Source organism: Chiloscyllium plagiosum, unplaced genomic scaffold, assembly GCF_037043375.1.
Source record: "Chiloscyllium plagiosum isolate Xiang-an unplaced genomic scaffold, Cpla_swu_hap1 HiC_scaffold_2, whole genome shotgun sequence".
Lineage (NCBI taxonomy): Eukaryota > Metazoa > Chordata > Chondrichthyes > Orectolobiformes > Hemiscylliidae > Chiloscyllium > Chiloscyllium plagiosum.
Window position 1 is genome coordinate 16,236,469 of NW_028270140.1, and position 18,780 is coordinate 16,255,248.

General features: G+C 42.5%; 1 long non-coding RNA gene across 1 annotated transcript; it reads left to right on the top strand.

Moving 5' to 3' along the window:
* The first annotated feature begins 2,470 nt into the window (after window positions 1–2,470).
* LOC122564863 (uncharacterized) lies at window positions 2,471–11,895 on the top strand. The gene is made up of 3 exons (XR_015758968.1): window positions 2,471–2,586; window positions 3,402–3,687; window positions 11,021–11,895. It is a non-coding gene; the product is annotated as an uncharacterized LOC122564863 (long non-coding RNA).
* The last annotated feature ends 6,885 nt before the right edge of the window (window positions 11,896–18,780 follow it).

Below are 18,780 nucleotides of genomic sequence, written 5' to 3' on the forward strand. Positions count from 1 at the left end.
ATGTCAAAGATTTTGAGAGTATTTGTGGGGAATCTTCTCACCTGCAGTGCGGTAGGTGTCTGAAAATCACTGGCTAAAAGGATGCTAGAGGCAGGAACATTTAAAAAATATCGTTCTGCACTTGAAGTGCCATTAACATGCAAGGCAAATCCTAATCCTAACCCTGACCTGTAAGAGATAGAAAGTGAGATTGGGATGGATGGCTCCTGGTCAGCTAATGTGGACACAATTGATACATTGTCCATTGATATAACACACATACCTCAGAATATGTTCAGCAGACCTCTGCCTAGTCTCATAGTTCTCATGAAACCAATGGATGGTAAAACTTTTGTTTCAAATTGCCACGGACTCTTCAATTTCATGAGACTTGCTTTTTAAAAATGTTCAGCAAAATATGGCTTTCCTTACATCCATTCCTAGGTAGAAGGACCTCCTCTAGTACAGAGGTTTGAGGGTTTCCTGGGTGTTGTGTTTACCAGTTAGAGTTCATGGGTTTTGACAGCATCTGCTTGATCTGAAATTGCAGCCAGACTCCAGTTACTAACCTGTGAGACAGAGACACAGGCTGTGTTCACTAGTCTCTCAGGACTCTCATGGTGCTGGAAAAATCACACAGACCGAGTCGTTCTCTGCCCTCAAGCTGTGAAGGTCAAAGTTAGGCAACATGTTAACTCCCCCTAAAAGCACAACATTGATTCTTTGTAAGGAAAGGGTTTTGACCATTTGCAGATCAGCTCGAATTCAAATATCTGATACAATCTATGGGGTTATCCTTTTCAGGAGACAATTGATTTAAAGTTGATGAATGACAATGTTGGGATGGATTGACATTCTGTAGTTTACCAGTGTGCAGAACAGATTCACTGATGCAATGGCTCAGAGGCCTTTTGACTGTAAGCCTTGATAGGCAGCTATCTGCACTGTACCAAGCAAAGACCATTTTTGTCCGTGTCTTTTTACTTCATAAAAAAAGCGAAGTCAAATCGTAAAGATCTCAAGCTGCTTAAGATCATCCTGAATTGTGCATTGTGTTGCAGTTAGCTCTGCATCAGTGATGACATCTGCTTAACAGTCATCCTTTTGCAGTGTACATTAGTCAAATCCAATTGAAAAGCTGGCAGTGGCGCAAGTTTTATAAAAGGGAATGCCTCCTTGCATACTGTATTGAATGGACAATGTCAGCCAAAACATTAAACTGTCTTTATAGACTGTTTGCAAACTTACTAGCTGTACCACTTATGCTCTCATCCAAATCATTTATGTAAATGACAAAAAGTAAAGGGCCAAGCACCGATCCTTGTGGCACTCCATTGGTCACAGGCCTCCAGTCTGAAAAACAACCCTCCACCACCACCCTCTGTCTTCTACCTTTAATCTAATCAGAACAGAAAATGCTGGAAATAATCAGCAGGTCCAGTTGCATCTATGAAAACATCAAGATTTAACAGTGTGGATTGCACATGCTCTTCCACAGGTATCATTTCAGTGGTGGGGCCTTCAAAATGTGTGAGGGGTGTCCAGCCCAGCTTTTACCCACCTACCTCCAAACTTACCCTGATAATCTGGAGGCCACCATCTCTAATAACTAAGGGTCAGAATTGAGCTTGTTACATACTCAAAGTTGGCTGAAGTAATGTCCTGCTCACACCACATGTGTACACAGTGCTTTTTAAGGTTTCTTAAGTCCTTCAGGAAGAAAGAGATAATATTTTTGGACATCGCCCTGTGCCCATCAGAGGCACCACTTCAGAAATTAGGATCCCCCGACTCCATCTGTGGCCACACTTAAAAACTTGTCCCCCACCAGCCTTCCCTTAGCTGACTGAACCTGCTCTGACCCATAGCCCCTTACTTACCAAGTCTGGGGTTCCATTACCTTTTCTTCTTGGGACTGGTTACAGTCCCATTAGCCCCAGTGACTGAGCTGTGGTGCTGTTGGGACTGCTGGTGAATCAAGGCGGGAAGGTGTTTAGGTTTGATTTTAATTCTGGCACTTAATTATAGGCAAGAAACTGATGAATAATAAGACTGGGTAATATTTCAATTTTAGTTCTATTTACCTATGTTTTCTTCATATTCCTTACTACCCTTGAATAACAATGTCCATCAATTTCAGTTTCAAAAACTTAGATTATCCTTGCATTCACTTCTTTTGGGGAAATGAATTCTAAAAATGAAAAATTAATCCAGATGTCGATGGACCTAATGTTCCAATCCATGCCCTAAAATAACCTCCCCATGGAATTTCCAGAGTTGGGAGTTGAATTTTCAGCCAATGTTTTGCTCAAACATAATGATTACCTTACCTTCACCTTTTGTTTTGCAGCCACAGAATTCACCTTTTCTGATGAAGCCACTGAGGCGAGTTGTGACTAATTTGCTTTCTCGTACGTATATGCAGCTTCTTTTTATCTACATTTGCTTCCAATCGTTGAATGACTATAAGTGAATGTGTTCTCTGTTTCAGCCCATTTGTGATCAGCTAAGAGAGCTGTTCCAAATCTGCCCGAAAAGCTACATACCTGTATGTGGGACCGATGGTGTCACCTATGACAATGAATGCCACCTTTGCAATGCTGTTCAGTAAGTTACATCTTATTGTTTGGAAATGTTGCTTGTTGCTTTATTCTGGGTGAGAACATTTCAGGGCTAGTCTGCGCTCTGTACGTACATGTAGTGCATCATCTTTGCTACCTCATAAAATAATTCAATGAGCAATGAATACAATATCGATCAGTTTATTTTTTACATACAATGAGTTACACAAAGTGACAAGGTAGTGAATACAATATTACGGCAATCCTTAGGAAAGCAGCTGTATCTGAGCTGCCAGATCCGTTGCTCTGTTTCTTCTGCACTTGCCTGGCCTCCCAATTAAAAGCAATCTTTCTGTATATCCTCAATCCATGCTGTATCCTCATCGCATAAATGAGTCTGGAAGGTGTAGACATTATAGGTCAGTGAAGGCATAAGGGAGTTTGGCAAGGTTGCCAAAGAGTCTGACAAACAAAGCAGATAAGTCGATGGCGTCAATTGGCATGATGTAAAAATGGTTAGCACTGCTGCCTCACAGCACCAAGGACCCAGGTTGAATTCCAGCCTCAGGTGACTGTCTTGTGGAGTTTGCATGTTCTTCCTATGTCTGCGTGGGTTTCCACTCGATGCTCTGGCATCCTCCCACAGTCCAAAGATGTGCAGGTCAGGGTGGATTAGCCTTGGGAAATACAGGGATAAGATGGGGGCATAGGTCTGGGTGGGATGCTCTTTAGCGGGTCGATGTGGACTCAATGGGCCAAATGGCCGCCTTCCACACTGTAGGGGTTCTATGATAATCAGTTTAACCCACTTTACCTTTATAAAGACATATTTCCATTTTATTGTATCTGATTCACCAACAGTTTCGACCAACAACTGTTATAAACTACAGTGAAACAATTGATGATCAAACACTCTGTAAAGAGAAGCAGCTTCCAATCCTGGTTTCTTGTGCTTCCTCATTCCCTGTCTTCACCCGACCATCAGCAGTCATTTCTTTGCCACCTGGATCCCACTCTCTGAAATTGCCTCCTCACAGCTTTTGCCTGGCTCTCTGCCCTTGAAAACAGAAATGGTGACTACACTTCAAAATGACTTCCTTGGACATGAAGAACTTTGGGACATGTTGAGGTGGTGAAAGGTGAAAAGGTGGTGTACAAATACAGTTTTGTTATTGCTTATAAACTCACTGCTTTCACTGAACATTTAGTAAGACTGAAGAGTTCCTTTACTCCTCTGGCTGTGAAGAAGCTGAATGTGGGTAAACCTGGGGAAGGTGATGGCCTAGTGGTATTATCACGAGACAGTTAATCCCGAGAGTCAGGTAATGGCCTGGGGAACTGGGTTTGAATCTTGCCTCGGCAGATAGTGAAAGTTGAATTTGATGAAAATTGGGAATTAAGGGTTTAATGATGACCATCAACCCATTGCCATTGATGGAAATACCCATCTGGTTCATTCAGGGAAGAAAACTACTGTCTACATGTGTGGTCAACATGTGACTTCAGACCTACAGCAATACAATTGACTTTTAACTTCCCTCTGGGCAATAAATGATGGCTTAGTCAGTGACATCCTTATCTTGTGAATGAAGTTTTAAAAAATCAAATTGCAGTTAATTTCAAACTGAACACTAAAATCTGCAAACAGATTGAATATCCCTCTGATTCTGGTCTTTTGCAATATCGAGCAGAATCACATAGGGGTCTGAATAATGTGAACGATGGTGAGGTTTGAGGCAGAATCAGATGGGATGTCCATGAGGTCCATCTCAACATCAGGAGCAACTCACTCCAACTTTTATGTTTTTACTAAGCGGCGTGGGAACCTTCTCAGTCGACAATGGCAGGTTGTCAGTTAATGGGGAAATATTGCTTACTGAACACATTGGGAGAAAGTGAGGACTGCAGATGCTGGAGATCAGAGCTGAAAATGTGTTGCTGGAAAAGCGCAGCAGGTCAGGCAGCATCAAAGGAGCAGGAGAATCGATGTTTTGGGCATGAGCCCTTCTTCAGGAAAGCCCTTCCTGAAGAAGGGCTCATGCCCGAAACGTCGATTCTGGTTCCGAAAGACCTCCACCTTGTTTCGGACCAAACGGTATCTCAGGATCTATTGGCATCTGCCACACATTCCCCTCATTCACGGATATTGGCATCTAGCCTTTGCCAACCCCTCACATCTATCATGGTACATCTCTGATCCACAAACAGCTCTTTCAGGAAGTACAGACTCCATTGCAGTGTGTACCAGCAATTGGCATTGAGAGGCTACTGCATAGGGACAGGCCTCCAGCCAACAGACTGGACCAGGCTACATCTCCGGGCTGCTTGTTCACTGAATGCCACCTCTCTTAGTGCTTTTTCACTGAATGCCACCTGAATGCTCACAGCATCTGTGCCTTGCATTGCCTTTTCTTGTCTGATAGCGCTTTGGCATTTGAGCCAAAGATAGTCAGTACTGCTGTATTGGTGTGCTCTTTAGCTCCCTTCTGACAGAGCCTTGACAGCTACATTCTTATTTGAAAATATCTCAGCAGATTCTGTGCAAGTGCGAGATCAAAGAAGGGCCTTAAAACAGAAGGTGGAAACAAAGGGAAATCCCAAACAGTGGGCACTGATTCCAGTGGCGAGATTAAGGGATGGAGTGTGAGGATGACAGTGACAGTGAAGATTCAGAAGATGCCAATGCTCTTTCTATACTTCCTTCACTGTAGGCTGCTTGTCATTAGGGATCTGTCAGGTTATTGAGGCAATTTTTTGCTATATGACGCACCAACAGCATGTGACAACTGCCTACCTGACAACACACTGCATGTGTATCTAATCAAATAACCAAGTCGAAAACCAGGTGTAGGTTGGACCTAGTGGCTAAACAATGACTAGGGTGAAAGAAGGGGATTGTATGTGCGAGGGAGTTTCAGCCATGTCCTGGACTCAGAGACCTGATAGATCCTTAACTTTGGAAAGCCCACAGTTACTGGACTCGACACTAATGCCAACACATTGCTCCCTCAACCACATTTGCCTTCACCCTGGGGGCCTACAACATGGGACATGCCAAGAGGTGTGGGTGGTGTGACTGTGGTAAGTATCCCTTTTGTCTTCAATATCTATATTGAGCCTTCAGAGCTGGAGAGCCAATATCCTCAGGACTTACAGATTAATATTGAATTTACAAACACAGGAAATTTCAGCTAGGATGGTGTGTATATATAGAGGTAAAAACAATGAGTGCAGATGCTGGAAACCAGATTCTGGATTAGTGGTGCTGGAAGAGCACAGCAGTTCAGGCAGCATCCAAGGAGCTTCGAAATCGACGTTTCGGGCAAAAGCCCTTCATCAGGAATAACGGCAGTGAGCCTGAAGCGTGGAGAGATAAGCTCGGGGAGGGTGGGGGTAGGGAAAGAGTAGCATAGAGTACAATAGGTAAGTGGGGGAGGAGATGAAGGTGATAGGTCAGGGAGGAGAGGGTGGAGTGGATAGGTGGAAAAGGAGATAGGCATGTCGGACAAGTCCGGACAAGTCAAGGGGACAGTGCGGGCTGGAAGTTTGAAACTAGGATGAGGTGGGGGAAGGGGAAATGAGGAAGCTGTTGAAGTCCACATTGATGCCCTGGGGTTGAAGTGTTCCAAGGCGGAAGATGAGGCGTTCTTCCTCCAGGCGTCTGGTGGTGAGGGAGCGGCGGTGAAGGAGGCCCAGGACCTCCATGTCCTCGGCAGAGTGGGAGGGGGAGTTGAAATGTTGGGCCACGGGGCGGTGTGGTTGATTGGTGCGGGTGTCTCGGAGATGTTCCCTAAAGCGCTCTGCTAGGAGGCGCCCTGTCTCCCCAATGTAGAGGAGACCGCATCGGGAGCAATGGATACAATAAATGATATTAGTGGATGTGCAGGTAAAACTTTGATGGATGTGGAAGGCTCCTTTAGGGCCTTGGATAGAGGTGAGGGAGGAGGTGTGGGCACAGGTTTTACAGTTCCTGCGGTGGCAGGGGAAAGTGCCAGGATGGGAGGGTGGGTCGTAGGGGGGACGTGGACCTGACCCGGTAGTCACGGAGGCAACGGTCTTTGCGGAAGGCGGAGAGGGGTGGGGAGGGAAATATATCCCTGGTGGTGGGGTCTGTTTGGAGGTGGCGGAAATGTTGGCGGATGATTTGGTTTATGCGAAGGTTTGTAGTTTGAAAGGTGAGCACCAGGGGGGTTCTGCCCTTGTTACGGTTGGAGGTGTGGGGTCTGAGGGCGGAGGTGCGGGATGTGGACGAGACGAGTTGGAGGGCATCTTTAACCACGTGGGAAGGGAAATTGCAGTCTCTAAAGAAGGAGGCCATCTGGTGTGTTCTATGGTGGAACTGGTCCTCCTGGGAGCAGATATGGCAGAGGCGGAGGAATTGGGAATACGGGATGGCATTTTTGCAAGAGATAGGGTGGGAAGAGGTGTAATCCAGGTAGCTGTGGGAGTCGGTGGGTTTGTAAAAAATGTCAGTGTCAAGTCGGTCGTCATTAATGGAGATGGAGAGGTCCCAGGATTCCTGTCTTGAGCTGTGAGGATACAGAAAGACTTCAGTGTGATTTGGACAAGTTGAGTGACTGAGCTGATGCATGGCAGGTGAAGTTTAAAGTGGATAAATGTGTGATCTGAATGGTGATATTTTGGAAAAAGGGAAAATGCAATGAGACCTGTGTGTACAAGTTATTGGAAGTAAGCCCACAGCAGGCTTTGAAGAAAGCAAATGAGATGTTGACCTTCATAGCAAGAGAATTCGAGAACAGGAACAGGGATGTCTTGCTGCAGTTGTACAGGGCCTCAGTAAGACTACACTCGAATATTGTGTACAGCTTTGGTCTTAGCGAGTTTTGAGAAGATTTATAGCTCAGGTTGAGGTTTTGGAAGTAGGTTTGCTCGCTGAGCTGCAAGGTTCATTTCCAGACATTTCATTACCCTACTAGGTAACATCTTCAGTGGGCCTCAGGCGAAGCAATGCTGAAAATTCCTGCTTTCTATTTATATGTTTGGGTTTCTTTGGGTTGGTAATGTTATTTCCTGTGGTGAAATCACTTCCTGTTCCTTTTCTCAGGGGATGGTAGATGGGGTCTAACTCGATGTGTTTGTTGATAGAGTTCCAGTTGGAATGCCATGCTTCTAGGAATTCTCGTGGGTGTCTTTGTTTGGCTTGTCCTAGGATGGATGTGTTGTCCCAGTCAAAGTGGTGTCCTTCCTCATCCGTATGTGAAGATACTAGTGAGAGAGGGCCATGTCTTTTTGTGGCTATTTGGTGTTCATGTATTCTGCTGGCTAGTTTTCCGCCTATTTGTCCAATGTAGTGTTTGTGACAGTCCTTGCATGGTATTTTGTAAATGATGTTAGTTTTGCTCAGTGTCTGTATAGGGTCTTTCAAGTTCATTAGCTGCTGATTTAGTGTGTTGGTGGATTTGTGGGCTACCATGATGCCAAGGGGTCTGAGTAGTCTGGCAGTCATTTCCAAGATGTCTTTGATGTAGGGGACAGTGGCTCGGGTTTCTAGATGCGTTTTGTCTGCTTATTTGGGTTTGTTGCTGAGAAAGCGGCGGGCTGTGTTCATTGGATACCCATTCTTTTTGAATACATGGTATAGGTGATTTTTCTCCGCAATGCGTAGTACCTCTGCGCTGCAGTGTGTGTTGGTTCGTTGGAATAATGTTCTGATGCAGCTTCATTTGTGGGTGTTGGGATGATTGCTTCTGTAGTTCAATATTCTGTAGTTCAATATTACAGACAAAGAGCAAAACTAATGTCATTTACAAAATACCGTACAAGAACAGTAACAAACACTACATTGGACAAACAGGCAGAAAACTAGCCATCGGGATACATGAACACCAACTAGCAACAAAAAGACATGACCCTCTCTCACTAGTATCCTCACATACAGATGAGGAAGGACACCACTTCGACTGGGACAACACATCCATCCTAGGACAGGCCAAACAAAGACACTCATGAGAATTCTAAGAAGCATGGCATTCCAACTGGAACTCTATCAACAAACACATTGAGTTAGACCCCATCTACCACTCCCTGAGAAAAGGAACAGGAAGTGATTTCACCACAGGAAATGACATCACCTCAGGAAATGACATTACCAACCTAAACATACAAATAGAAAGCAGGAATTTTCAGCATTGATTCGCCTGAGGCCCATTGAAGATGTTACCTAGTATAGTGATAAAATGTCTAGAAATGAACCTTCCAGCTTAGTGAGCAAACATACATCCATAGCTTTGGTCTGTTTAATTGAGGAAGGATGTTCTGGTTATAGAGGAAGTGCATTGGAGGTTTACCAGACTGATTCATGGGCTGGCAAGGCTGATATATGGTGGGAGATTGGATGTTTAGGATTATATTCACTGGAATGTAGAAGAATGAGGAGTGTTCTTATTGAAACCTATAAAATTCTAATAGGTTTAGACAGCGTAAAAGCAGGAAGGATGTTCCTGATGATCAGGAATCCAGAACCAAGGGTCACAGTCTATGTGTATAGGAAAGGTCAAATAGGACCGAGATGAGGAGAAATTTCTTTACACAGAGAGTGGTGAGTCTGTAGAATTCTCTGCCATAGAAAGCACCCGAGCCCAAACATGTTTTCAATAAGGAGATAGATACGGTTCTCATGGCTGTAGAGATCAAAGGGTATGGGGAGAAAGCAGGAATAGGATGCTGAATTGGTTGATTAGCCATCATAATATTTAATGATGGCACAGGCTCAAAGGACCGAATGGCCTATTCCTGTTCCTATTTTACATGTTCCTATGTCTCTATAACATCACATATTGCAGGCAGGTCAGTGTTGTTAAAAGGGAAATGAAGCAAGATAACCTCAATGGAAGAATAAATTAATATGCAAGAACACATTCCCTCTATAAAACATCAAATAAGCAACTCACAACAAGATACACTGTCATCATCAACACAATGAGAGGAATATTAATGGTTGAAAATTTGGGAATTCAAGAGCTGGTGTTTGGAGAGTTGGAATGAGTACGATTTTCTGGAACAGAGTTTAGTTTAGTATTTTCTATGTAACAGAGAAACCTGCAGATCTTCTCATTCACTACTTCAGAATGTGAGGCTGTATGTAGTGACAATTAACCTGACTGCGTTTAAATATCTTGATCTCCTTCTGATGACAGAACTTTCTATCTGTTTCTAAACAGATCTGTTGCCCTGGTGAGGCAGTTTGGTCAAATGCTGACTTATTTCTAATAAAAGGAGAGAATAAACTTGCCCCCAAATACTTTTGTTGGAGAATTTATGCTGCGGCAGTTGTTGCAAAGGATTATTCATCTCAAAGGCTTGACTTCCTTAAATATCATAACAACCCAGTTGGATTCTTGGTCAGGACTTGAGTGTATGAATAATTTGTGGCTTGTACCATTTCAATCCATTCACTGGAAGATGCACTGAAATCTCTCCATGCCATTAGAGGTGTTACAGCAGTACCTGGATTTTCCTGTCAACTATCTGTATCCAGTCAGAATACTGCCATGAATGTCTAACAAGCTTGGGTGGGGATGATGGTCTGATATCCCACTCAAATCCTGAAGGAAGAAGATCAGGAAAAGTCAACCCTAGGTGGCAGAGATTGTCACAATGGGCACTAGAAAGGATACAGTATACAATATATCAGGATTGGTAATATGGCTTTATTTGCAGACTGTGATAAATTTGGACCAGATCAACTCATTTCCTCTTCAATCAGTTGTATCAGGGTCTTTTGTCGGTATCAAACAGGCAAGATCGTGGTTTGAAGTATCGTCAGAAAGACAATACAACATTCTCATAACATTGCTCTCAAGGTATCAACTTAGAAGATGAGCTCAACTTTCTGGAGTATGGCATGAACCTATGACCTCCTGACAGAAAGTGATAATACCAGCAACAGGAGCATGGCCAATGTGTGAGAGCCAATGCCCCAGCCCTTTCAAGGCAAAACTTTATACCGTGTCTTTAAAGTAGTAAAGCATTCCAAGGCATTGTAAAATCAGACAGTCATTAGCTCTTAACTAAAGGAGATAGTAGGATGGGGACTCAAGGATTGGCCAACGATGTCAGTTTGAGGATGACATTAAATGAGAAGAGACAGCAGAAAAGACTGGACATTTAGTTTATGTATTACTGAAAGTTAGGTGACGGGAGTGGAGAATACATGTGAGGTTCAAAATTATTGGAGGATTATAGATCTGTTGGAGTTTGCAGAGACAAAGAAGGGTAAGGCCACAGTAGGATTTGAATGTGAGGGTGAAAATTTTAAAATTGCAGTTTTGCTGGACTTGGAGCTAATAGAGGTCGTTGAGTAGAGGGGCAATGAATGAAAGGGATGTGATTCAAATTAGAATACAGGCAGTTATCTTATTCCATGTTATTAATTCCAGACTCTAGCAACTATATATTACCAACAATAATCTTGCTTTGATGTTTTGAAATTAGTCTAACTGGTGGTTTCTATATTTCAGAAAAGGTCGATCTGATATCATGATTCAGAAGTTTGGGCCGTGTGAATATCAAAGTCGTGAAGACTAGTGAGGCTCGTCCATGTCAGTCAAACTGAAAATCATTATTCTCAGTTGTAATTAAGAAATTTCTATTCCTGAAAGTAGAAGCAATCATATCATTTGACTGTTAGGAGTGCTATCTTTAAGATTATTAAATCCATCAAAAGCTTTTTTTTTGTATGTAAACCAAATCGCAGTGAACTATTTATTATGGCACTAAGATATTTTGTTAACAATATGTATTTATATGGCATTTTAACTTTGAAACACATTGAGATGTTTTATTCAGAAGCATGCTGACCAGTCAACTAAAATGACAGTTAAACTGAAGTTGAGACATGAGTTGAATGAAAACTTTGGTGAAAAAATAAAGAACATCTTAAAGGAAGGTGTGAAATGGAAATTCAGAGAGATTCGAGGAGAATATTAGACAGTTAGTGTCAAAACAATTGCCAATAATAATGGATTGAGGAAAATGAGGGATGAGGGTGGAGTTGCAGGAGCACAGAGTTCCTGAAAGTTTTAACATGACATACGAATTTTTAATTTCAAGCCCTCAATGAAATATGAGCCAATATAGATGCATAAGCACAGGCACAATGGGTGTATGGAATTAGTGCAAATTAACATAAGGGCAGCAGAAATGTGAATGGACAGAAGTTTAAGAATAATAAAAAATAGGAGATAACCAGGAAAGCTTTGCAATAGTCAATCAGGAAGCAGAAATGTATGGATGAGAGTTTCAATAGCCAGATAGGAGCAGAAATGGCTTATATAATGGAGGCAGAAGGAGGTGGACTTACTGATGGAGGGAATGTGGGATCAGAAACTCACCTCAATCAAGTGTATAATTAAAAATCCTTCAACCAGAAACATGGTGTCATGCCTCATCTTTCACACAGTCAAAAGGAAAGGATAGCCAGGAGCACACCAAGATAGTCAGAACGCAGAGGAGGTCCCCATGGTTTGGAAACAAGCCAATGTCGGAATTATCTCTCAATCCAACAAAAACATGGATGCAGAACCAAAAGTCAATTTAGGGATGGCTAAAAGCTTGGTCAGAAAGTTAAGCAATGAAAAGGAGAAGGAGAAGGTAAAGTGGAAGTCAATAGAGCAAGAATCCCAAATGATGGGACAGAGATAGCTGAATGCACAGCTGCCAATGATCAAGTGATGGGAAAGAGGATCCACAGTCAATGGAATAGGTAGTTCCCAAACTGTAGCTGAAGATAGTTTCAACGATAGGGAGAACAAAAGCCATGATGAGAATTAACCACAAGCGTGAAAATTTTAAATTTAAGGTGCAGTGTGGTACCATAAGTAAATGAGACTGGGGCAAGAATGGGGCTGATGGGCGAGTGGGTGGGGGATATAGCAACAGAGGTTTCAATCATCTGAGGTGTATGAGGGCTGGAGGATTGAAGAAATTGTGCAAAATCTCCCAACATGTATTAGGATGCTTCTCTCTGTCTCCTTCCACAGCCTAAATCTCTATAGCAACTTAATGAAATGTCCCACGGTGCTTCAACAGAATTTTCAAACAATCTTTGACACCAAACCACATGATTAGTCATATATCAGGAAAGACCTTAAAATGTGTTGTCACAGAGGTAAGATTGGTTTTGGGGAGGGGCTATGTGCAGCTGTTTTTCTGATGGGTCAGGGTGAACGAGAACAGGGTTATGGGATAGTGTGAGCAGGATGTCGAACCAGCTTAAAGGCTGGTTGTTCTACATTCTTTCCTCTCGATTGGAGACTGTGGAATCGCAGTCATGTTACTGGGCTAGTGATCCAGAACCTGAATTTAGGATCTGGAACCAACAGTCTGAAATCACACTGTGAAAGCTGCAGAATTTAAAACCTGATAACTAAAGAAAAACATCTGGAATTAATAGCAACTGTGGTACTATGTAAGTACCAGATTGTTGTAACTGCCCATCTGGTTCCATCATGCCCTTTAGAGAGCGCAATCTGTCATGAATAAATAAATGCAGCCATCCTTTTCAGCCTGAACTTTATGTGACTCCTCATTCACAGCAAAGTGACTATCTCTTACCTGCCCTCTGAAGTAGCCCAGTAGGCCAACTCAGTTACCAATATGCCTTCTACAGGGCCAGTAAGAATGGTCCAAAAAAATCTAATGATGCTCATATTATATGTAAGAAAAATTGGAGAACCCCTGGAAATGAGAGAGCAGGTTGCATTACATTAATACTGCCCGCTGGATGACATGACTTGCCATGTGCAATCACAGAATTACCTGTGTTGTTCATTGGCTGCTTGAGGGGTCGTGCTATTTGGGAACAGTTGGCATCTCATAAACGGGAGGTGCACTGACACTGCAAAAAGTGCTGGGAGTCCTTTGAAAAATTAGCCTATGGGTGTAGCACTTTGAAAGATGGCTGAATATATCAGATATGGTGTATCAAAGTTTTCTGACACTACTGAGGATTTTAGTGCCAATGGTGAAAAGAAGGAGAGCTAGGCTCCATCTGTAAGGGGGGACCTTCTACACTTATGTTCAGAACACAGTATTCAACTCATTGCAATCATCTACCAAGAATTATTATTGACCAGTATTCAATTGTTCAATTGGTATATTATATCTGACTCTTACAATCTTGGAAAGACCGACATTTATATTATACTTTTTAAGCCTACAGCTAATAAAACACTTTCCAAAGTGTTGTTGCTTTAATAACTTAGAAAATAAAGCACCAAGTTGCTCACAGAAAGCTTATACAAGCAGCAAAATGGCAATGACTGTATATTTTTCAGTAATATTGATTGAAGAATAAATATTGATTGAGACATCAGGCATAATTACCTTGCTCTTCTTCGAGAAGATGTAAGGGGTTCTGATATATCTACCTGAGAATTTGATGCTGCATTAAAAGGACAGTGCCTCTCCACATCTCCCCAGTTCTACTGTGGATTACCAGTTTAGGGTTTTATGCTCAGGCTCCTGGAATGAGAGTTGACCCCACAAGATACAAAGGTGAAAGAATTAGCAATTAAATCACTGAAGCAGCATCTGCACCAACAAATCACAGCTCACTTATTCCAATTGTTATTCAGTCATGACTTAATAATACAGGACACTCAGTAACACCTTCCGTCACCTTCTTACAGGAGACAATGATGCACAACAGGAAAGAATCAGATAAGGACAATTGTGACTGCATATAAAACATATATAGAACAGTACATATTTATATATGTACAACATATATACAACACAGGAACAGGCCCTTTGGCACACCATGTCTGTGCTGACCATGGTGCCAATGTAAACTAATCCCATCTGCCTGCCCCTATCCCTCTATTCCCTTCCTGTTCATGTTTGAACCTTAACAATTGTACTGAGGGAATTGGAATGTGGTGTTGTTGCAGGCAGGTCTGGGGCATATGGCAGTACTTTGGAAAGGATCCCTGAGATTTGTTAGGATGGAAATCGGGATGAGGGGGTGGCAGGTAGCGGGATGGGGGTGGCGTTAAAATACGCAGGTTGATTTATTGGGTGGGTTCTGCTTTCCAGTCAGGATATGTGGATTACAGTGAATCTCGAGTGGCGAGTTTTTTCTGAGCTTCTGATCTGATTAAAGTCTGGATCTTATTTACGATCGAAGGTTGAACCCAGTATGAACGGCTTCAGGGTCAACAGATTGTAATGATAACTTGGCTGGGAGTCCTGTAACACAATAATGGTATCACTAGAACAATTAATGCTGAGGGTTAAACATTATTAACCATCATAACCATTGAACCCAGAGATAACTGTTAGCAACTCTGGGAGAAGTATTTCTTATTTTCAGCTTGTTAAAAATAAATTTACTGACATGTGGCAAAACCAATAATCCTATCAGTAACAAACAAAAACATTCCAATTAAAGGAGTCATCTGTCTAAACTAATGAGGGGTTAGAACTTGAAGTTCTAGAGGAGAGAAATAACAGAACTAGAAAGAGCTGCTGATCTTTTCTCTTATCTTATCTCTTATCTGGAAGTTGGCCAGCTCAATAGATGTAACTTGCCACAAATTCAATATCCTCCAACTGTTGCAGGGCTCCTTCACATGACGGAAGAATCCTGATGGAAGTCCTAGGAAGATGGATAACGCTATGGTGAGCTGTCCCAGGAAAAGAGATCACCACTTGGTTAAACATTTGACCCAAAACTAATTCCAGTTGGACTGGCCCACTGCCAACATGATGTCTTGTCCCTCCCTTGAGGTAATGGGATATATAGGATTGTTAGAAAACTTTGGTGTTAATTACAACTAAAGGGGAAGTATTGATGTTCTCAGTCATAAGGAACCTACTATCAATGCGCAGTTGATTCCTTGCTGGTGATTGTGTGTAAGTATTTTGCTTGCTTTATATTCTGACTTATAACGTTCATTGCAAGTTGAACTTATGTAAGAACTTGGATGTCAGAAATAATTCAATAGATATAGATATCTGACTCAAATAAAAATAAAATATCGCAGATACTAGAAATCTGAAATGAACACAGAACCACTGGAGAAACTCAGCAGGTCTGGCAACAACTGTGGAGGGAGGAACAACTAACATTTCAAGTCTGACAAGAACTGGATCAGAAGAAGAATCATACCAGAGTTGAAATGTTAATTTTGCTTTAGATACCTGACTCAGTGTTTTCCATTGTTTCTGTAATACCTGTATCTGAACCTGAATAAAAGATCACAAAGCCCTACAACTAGTTAGTTAAGTCTTTAGGGAATGTGTGGAGCAAGGATTTCAGGATCCTAAAACAACGTTATGATTATGCTAAGGAGTTTTTTCCCTCAGGGCATAAATAGCACAGTGTGGGAGTGGTTAACTAGATTTGTCTCTTAACAATATAACAATACAGTCAGAATCTGGTATCTCTCACTTTGCCATGTATAGGTGTATTTAGTGTAAACATTCAGAAAATATAGAAGAGTAAGATTGAAGACAATTATTGAACTTGCTTCCTCCTTGACTGGTCTGTTTTGAAGTCACTCTCTCAAGTGCAGCCCTTACATTAAAGACAAAAGAAAATGATCCTCAACACAAATGCAATGTGAAAGGAACTACTGTTGGTGGCAGAGAGAAAGAGAGAGAGAGAGACAGAGAGAGAGAGAAAGGGCTGAGCTCCATGGACATATTTTAAGGCACCTGAGACCCTTGGCCTCTCCTGGTCACCTTCCCCTTCCTGCCATATTTTCATGACTGGGTTTGGTACCATGCAGGCATCCTGATTTTCTCGAATTAAAAAAGGTTTTCATGACATTGACAGCCACAACTTTAACATACTCAAGCAGATTTCCGTGAGCCTTAGGTTGGATTTTACAGGGTGTCATATTTCTAACTTACTGAGCAGAAAGTTAGTTCTCAGCCTTCCTACTAAAGCCAGGCTGCCCCACAATGACATCATGCTAGGAACAGCCCGAACAGTTTCTTCTTGAGACTCCCACTGCCACTGGGGAGAAAATCCTGCCCCAGAGAGCTATGGACCAATGTAACAGGCTTGCAGCTCTGTAGTCCCAGCAGCCCCACCATTAGTGAAATAGGGCCATTAATGGGGCAGCCCCTGGAAGAAGAGGTAATGGACTCCAGACTTCAAAGTGAAGTAACTGACCCTGGCACCATGGTACAGGAGAAAGTGAGGACTGCAGATGCTGGAGATCAGAGCTGAAAAATGTGTTGCTGGAAAAGCACAGCAGGTCAGGCAGCATCCAAGGAGCAGGAGAATCGACATTTTGGGCATAAGCCCTTCTTCAGGAATTCCTGAAGGATGCTGTCTGACCTGCTGCACTTTTCCAGCAACACATTTTTCAACCATGGTACAGGATGCCATTTCAGTTGGAGAAGCAAAAAGAAATGTAATGGTAGCAGAGGGTGGTAAAGTGTGGGCATGGACACTGTTCTGCACAGCCAGGATTGAGTCCACGTTGCCTACTTGGTACTAGGGATAGGAAACCTGCTCAAGTCTGGAAGGCGAGGTATTCAGTTGTTGAGGTCCATGTAGGTGCCTATGGCATAGGCAGGAGAAAGATGAGGTTTTCTTTAGTCTGAGGAGCTAGACATCATGTTGAAGAGCGGAACTTCAAGGGTAATAATCTCTGTACTTTTGAGGCCTGTGACCAGTGAAGTGCCACAAGGATCGGTGCTGGGTCCACTACTTTTCATCATTTATATAAATTTTTGGATGTGAGTTTAAGAGGTATAGGCGCCACCAAAATTGGAGGTGTAGTGGACAGTGAAGGAGGTTACCTCGGATTACAATATAATCTTGACCAGATGGGCCCATGGGCAGATGGAGTTTAATTTAGGTAAATGCGAGGGGCTGCATTTTGGGAAAGCAAACCTTAGTAGGATTTATAGACTTAATAGTAAGTTCCTTGGGAGTGCTGCTGAACAAAGGGACCTTGGAGTGCAGGGTCTTAGCTCCTTGAAAGTGGAGTCACAGGTAGATAGGATAGTAAAGAAGGCATTTGGTATGCTTTCCTTTACTGGTCAAAGTATGGAGTACAGGAGTTGGGAGGTCATGTTGCGGCTGTGCAGGACATTAGTTAGGCTACTTTTGGGATATTGTGTACAATTCTGGTCTCCTTTCTATTGGAAGGATATTGTGAAACTTGAATGGGTTCAGAAAAGATTTACAAGGATGTTGCCAGGGTTGGAGGATTTGAGCTATAGGGAGAGGTTGAACAGGCTGGGGCTGTTTTCCCTGGTGCGTCGGAGGCTGAGGGGTGATCTTATAGAGATTTATAAAATTATGAGGGACATGGATAGGGTAAATAGATACGGTCTTTTCAATGGGGTGGAGGAGTCCAGAACTAGAGGGCTTGGTTTAGGGTGAGAGCAGAAAGATATAAAAGAGACCTAAGGGGCAAACTGAATTTAATTTTCACGCAGAGGGTGGTGTGTATATGGAATGAGCTGCCAGAGGATGTGGTGGAGGCTGGTACAATTGCATCATTTAAAAGGCAACTGGATGGATATATGAATAGGAAGAGTTTAGAGGTATATGGGCCGGGTGCTGGCAGGTGGGACTAGATTGGGTTGGGATATCTGGTCAGCATGGATGAGTCAGACTGAAGGGTCTGTTTCCATGCTGTAGGACTTTATGATACTATGACAGCTGACATGGCTCAATGATTGCTGTGGCAGTAATGGATCATGGTTCATGGCATCAGTATGTAGAGTATGGCCTGCACCTGAACTGTTATGGAGATAAGGCAGGAACAGGATATTGATTAAGGATGATCAGCCATGATCATATTGAATGGTGGTGCAGGCTCAAAGGGCAGAATGACCTACTCCTGCACCTATTGTCTATTGTCTATTGTACTGGGACCAGTCTTCTCTCAGGCTGTATTCCCAGGAAAGTAGAGAGGTATTTAACCTAAGTAATCACAAGGGACCAGACTTGGGTAGATGTAGTAAATTAAGGCAAGAGAGGAAAATGGTAAAATAGGAAATAATGATCAAAGAACAGCAGGAGGGCACAGACCAGGAATACATCAACATTCAAATCTTAATGTTATAAAGATCACAAAGAGACAAAACTAAAGGCTCTGTATCTGAAGGCATGTAGCATTCATAGCAAAGTAAATAAATTGATAGCACTCAATGAATTTAATGAATATAATCTGATAGCCAGTAGAGAGACAAGTTACATGATGACAAAGCTCGGGTCGTGAATAGTGAGGGACATGTGGGTAGTGCAGTG